Here is a 6000-nt window from a genome sequence, read left to right on the forward strand (position 1 = left end):
TGAGCCCCAAATAAATTGACAGAAGACTTTTGTTAAAAAACATGTCATCAGGTTTAGATAATAGACCGGCAGCATCTGTAAGGGAAAAAGTATTTTAGGGAAAGAGATCATTTTAATCAGATGGGCCTTGCCCTCAAAGGACAGTTTAAGGGATTTCCAGGATTGTATTTCCTGTACAACCGCAGAAATGAGGGGTCGAACATTCAGTTTATCAATATCATGGGGATTTGAGGGTAGGTAGACCCCAAGATAATGCAGGGAGTCCCTCCTCCACTGAAAGAGGAAAGGGAATGGCCACCATTTTTCAGCAGTTTTGAAGATAGCCAAAGCATGAGATTTGTTGTAATTTATGTGAAATCACGAAACTGCTCCAAACTCGTTAAAGGCAACCATTAAAGAAGGAATGGATTCTTTAGGGTTGGCTATCATGAGTAAAATATCATCAGCAAATGCCAATGTTTTAAGTGTATGCTGACCGATCCCAATGCCCTCAAAGGAAGGGATCATCTCCAGGTATCTTAGCAAAGGGTCCAGGGCAATATTAAATAACAGAGGTGACAGGGGACATCCCTGCCTCATACCCCCGAAGATGGAAAAAGAGGTTGATTGAATACCATTAAGCCAAATCAAAGATTGGGGGTTGGTATAAATTGTCCTTTCAAAGTTGAAAAAGGTAAAGCCAAACAATCTATACTTAAGGGTTCGAATGAGGTGAGACCAAGACACTCGATCAAAGGCTTTATCAGCATCAAGGCTGACCAGTATATGCTGCTTGGCTTTAGCCTGGTAACTATGTGTAATGGCAGCCAATGCCATCCTAATATTATAAGTGATAGACCAGCCATGGACAAAACCCGTTTGAGATGAAGTGAGACTATCATGAAGTATAGACTGAAGTCTATTAGCAATGATTTTGGTAAGCAATTTAAAATCAATGTTTAGGAGGGAGATCGGACGGTACGAGGCAGGGAGAAGCGGTCCTTGCCTGGCTTTAGCAGCAAAGATTAACAAGCTTCGTTGAATCGGTCAGGAATAGAACCCGAATCAATAATATAATTAAAAAGAGAAGTAAGGTGGGGAGTGAGTAAAGGTTTTAACATTTTATAGAATTCAAACGAAAACCCATTTGAGCCAGGTGCTTTAAGCAACTCTGAAGACTTGATGACTGATCGCACCTCCCCAGCAGAGATCGGCTGATTTAAAATTTCCCTTTGGGAAGTGGAAAGTGGAAAGTTTTGGCGGATCAACCTTATGTAAAAATTTGTATCCATCTTCTCGGGAGTCTAGGGATGGGCAATAAAGGTCTGCGTAAAAATCTTTAAAAACTGCACAGATTTGAGTCGGGTCACGAGTGATAGAGCAATCGGGCAATGCAATATTAGAGACTCTAGTAATGGCTTGTTTAGGGATGCCAAAAGACAGCCTGGTTTATTACCCCACCGAAAATATCGATTGCGTTGATGAGCTAACTGATTGAGTCCTCTAAGCACTGTCTTAGCAGCGGCACAGAATAGGTTGATATCCTTCTAGGTGTTACAGGTTATTCTCTATGAAAGTCTCCCACCAACCAGTTATATAGCTTTTGAAGTCATCCGAAGTATAAAGATATGAGTGAAAATGCCAACGAAAAGATACAGTTCTACATGTGGGGAGTTCCAAAGTAAGTAAAGCTGGAGAGTGGTCCGAAATAACCGATGGGAGGATATCAACTATTTTTAACAAGGAAAGAAGAGGGGCAGAGATTAACCAATAATCAATACTAATATGAACGTCATGTACTCTAGAATAAAAGGCATATTCTCTCTCCGTAGGGTGGCAGGATCTCCAAGCATGAACTAGATCAAGCCTATCTAGTAGGGTAGAAATTGCTCCAGTTGAAGAATGAGATGCAGGCAGAGGTGTAGATCTATCAAGGAAGATGTCATGAAGGGTATTTAAATCTCCACCTAATAATATATTAGTGGGATGCCAGCAATGAATAACTTCCAAGAGTCTAGCAAAAAAGGAAAGATTGGCAGTGTTGGGCAAATAAATATTAATGATTAATTGATAAGGACTCTGACTAGTAAATATTGTTCTGCCTTATGTCTCCCTACATCTTGTAAAGAGTATTCGAGGTCCTTATGAAACAAAATAGCCACCCCACTCTTCTTCCGTGAAAAGGAAGCACTCCAAATATTGTCTATTACGGCGCGCTGGATGACCTCTCCAAAGCCAGTGAGTTTCTTGCAAAATGACAATATGTGGGCGTAAGCGGGTAATATTGTCTAATACCTTTCTGTGCTTTACTGGCATATTAAGACCAGCTACATTCCAGGATAAAAGTTTGAGAGAGTCTATATTAATATGAGAAACTATAGCATCAAAGGTAGCCATGTTAGCCTGTCCCATATGGAGGCCAAAAAGTAGAAATAGTAAAAAAGGACAAATGGGCAAAGGTCCGTCTCAGCAAGCAAACCTTAATACCCAAATTAACCAAAAAGACTGAATACAGAGTGTGCCCAAGGAAGGGAAACCCACCCCTCACCCCCACTTCCCAAATGAACTGAAAAACAACAAATAGACCACAATACTGATTATCAGGTTAAGTTATCCTGACTAATAGCATCCCTAAGGCTATGTGCACACGTACAGGTTTTTTTGCGTTTTTTTTTTCGTGTCTTTTCGCGCTAAAAGCACTATAAAAACTCATTAAAAACGCATACATTATGCATTCTATCATTTAGAATGCATTCTGCATGTTTTGTGCACATGGATGCGTTTTTTTCCGCTAAAAAAACGCATCGCGGTAAAAAAATGAGCATGTTCATTATTTTTGCGGATTCCATGGTGGACTCCTGGTTTCTCTCCATTACACGGGTAAACACATGTTTCTTTGCATATACTTTAGCGGGTATACATAGGGTTTGGCAGTCTTCGGACATTATGCATACTGGAAGTACATGGCTTATTTAGCCCTATTTATTAAACGTTGTAATGTATGCCGGTTTTGCTTAGAACTGTGTGCAATATACCGTATTTTTTGGACCATAAGACGCACCCCAAATTTGGGGTGAAAATTGCAGAAAAAAAGATTTTTTATAACATGGGGCTCCGTCTTATTGTCCGAATTTACAGTATCTTATGGCGGTGGCAGAGCAGGGTCACAGGAGGCAAGGTGGGGTGATGCTGGGATGAGGAGGTGCTGGGATGAGAAGGTGCTGGGATGAGAAGGTGCTGGGATCAAGAGGTGCTGGGATCAGGAGGTGCTGGGATGAGGAGGTGCTGGGATGAGGAGGTGCTGGGATCAGGAGGTGCTGGGATCAGGAGGTGCTGGGATCAGGAGGTGCTGGGATCAGGAGGTGCAGTGAGAGGTATGGCATGAGAGGGGTCCCTGGCGTACCATGCAGGCTTACCTAGGTGGCAGAGGTGCGGTGGCAGAGGTCCGGTGGCAGAGGTGCGGTGGCGGGGGTGTGGCAGCAGAGGAGGCGCAGGAAGCGGGGTCCCTTTCCCCGGTATGGTGATGCAGCAGGCCCGGTATGCAGCAGAGCCGGGTGAATCCTCTTGTTATCGGTGGGCGCGGCCATCTTCCTGAGGCCGCGCGTGTGCAGATGAAGCACTCTGCTCCCGGGGCTTCAGGAAAATGGCCGCGGGAGGCCGCGCGTGCGCAGATGGAGATCGCGGCGGCCATTTTCCTGAAGCCCCGGGAAGCAGAGCGCTCCATCTGCGCACGCGCGGCCTCCGGAAAATGGCCGCCACCACCGATAACAAGAGGATTCACCCGGCTCTGCTGCATACCGGGCCTGCTGCATCACCATACCGGGGAAAGGGACCCCGCTTACTGCGCCTCCTCTGCCACCACACCCCCGCAACCGCACCTCTGCCACCGGACCTCTGCCACCGCACCTCTGTCACCTAGGTAAGCCTGCATTGCGACTATTAGACGCACCCCCCATTTTCCCCCCTTTTTTGGGGGGGAAACAGTGCGTCTTTTAGTCCGAAAAATACGGTATGTGGAGTTATTTTTACTCCAATACTATTATATATATATTTATTTTGTGAGCAGTGACTCTAGCACTGCCTAGGAGTAATTATAACAATGCCATATTTGCCCTATCGCTATATATAATATGCCTGTTATGTAATGTGAGTTATATTGTCACACTAAGTGCGCATATACATTGGTCTGCAGTTACTACCAGGTTTTTGTCTACCTTTGTTCTGTGTTTGTTATGTCTCACTTTTTGCCTGTTTTGGCTTTTTAATGACCATGTTGTGGTCCTTTTTTCTATTAATAAAGTGATCTTTTATATAATTAATGTGTGGTGCCTTTGTCTCTAGGTGTTTATCTAATATTTGGCTAACCACGTAAGGATATATCATAGGTGTTATATAATATGCTTAGGTGACAAACCGCACAATGCTGAAGAGTTGTGGACAGCTCTAAAAGAGCAGGCAGATCTGTGGCTGACACCACGAAACGTACAGCCAAGCATGGTCATGTGTGACAATGGCCACAAACTTATGGTGGCTTTGAATCGAGGCGAGCTCATACTTGCCATGCCTGGCCCATGTGCTTAACCTCGTAATTCAGCGGTTTCTCAAAACCTACCCGGAGATGCCGGATCTGCTTGTCAAAGTATACCGCCTGTGTGCCTATTTTAGAAAGTCAGCTACAGCTTCCACCACCCTTGTCGTGCTTCAGCAGCGTTTGCAGCTCCCGGCTCACCAACTGGTGTGTGATGTCCCCACGCATTGGAACTCCACACTGCAGATGTTGGGAAGGATTTGTAAGCAGAAGAGGGCAGTTGTTGACTACCAGCATCAACAAGGCTGTCGGTATTCAGTTCAGACTCCATACATAAGACCCCAGGAGTGGACATGGATGTCAGACATATGTACCATCCTCCAAAACTTTGAGGACTCCACTAAGATGGTGAGTGGTGATGACGCCATAATTAGCATCACCATTCCGCTTCTCTGGGTTCTAAAATGCTCTCTGCTTACAATCAAAGAGGATGCATTGCAAGCGGGGCATGGTGAGAAGGAGCAAGGAACCATACACGGTTATTACACACAGCCCAGCCTCATCTCAATGTGGATTGGGTGACAATGAGGAACAGGAGCAGGAGAAAGAACAGGAGCTAGTTTCATGGCTATAGACGGTACTACCTCTACAACTGTCATACCATCTGTTCAGCATGGATGGCCTGAGGACAGGGAGGAAGTGGAGGAGGAGAGCATGGTCAGTCCTCTTGGTGAGGACACAGAAGTCTTGCCTGTTAGCAGTCTGGCACGCATGGCTGAGTTTATGTTACGCTGCCTTTCTTGTGACCTTCACATTCTCAAAATTTTGGGTGACAGTCATTACTGGTTGATGACACTTCTAGACCCACGCTACAAGGAGAACTTTCTGTCTCTTATTCCTGAGGCGGACAGGTCTACTAAAATGGGGCAGTACCTAAAGATCCTTGTTGCGGAATTATTTAAAAAAATTCCCATCTGGAGTCCTGGAATGTAGGAAACAGGATTCCTAAGCTCCGTGGTGACACCAGAGAATGCGACCTATAACTCAACAAAAAGAAGCTGGTCTCATTTGGACCCTGTTTGGGTGGATTCAGAACTTCCTGTCGAGCAATCCAACACCACCTGTGACCCTCTATGCGCTGGCACAGCTGAGATATTGGCTTTGAAACCCAAGCAGGACCAGACACTGCAGGCTGGTGAGTGGAGCAGCACCACAGATCCCTGCGCCTCATTGAAATAGTTCCCTATCCCCAGCTCCTAGCGCAGCCATCAGGCGATGGTGGCAACAAAAATATACCTCACTCACTTCTGATCTCTAGTGGGACTGTCACCAGCTCACTCTCACCCTTCCTGAAGGTGGCACACCAGAGCAGCATTCTCCTATGATCTTAGCAGAAGTACTAGTTTGTTCCATAGATTCATATAAGGGCCCTCTTTTTGGCCCAAATACCTTCAATATCCATAAAGCGGGTACAGCTGCTGGGTTAGCTTTTC

The sequence above is a fragment of the Ranitomeya imitator genome, chromosome 3 (genome assembly GCF_032444005.1).
Source record: "Ranitomeya imitator isolate aRanImi1 chromosome 3, aRanImi1.pri, whole genome shotgun sequence".
NCBI classification, from domain to species: Eukaryota; Metazoa; Chordata; class Amphibia; order Anura; family Dendrobatidae; genus Ranitomeya; species Ranitomeya imitator.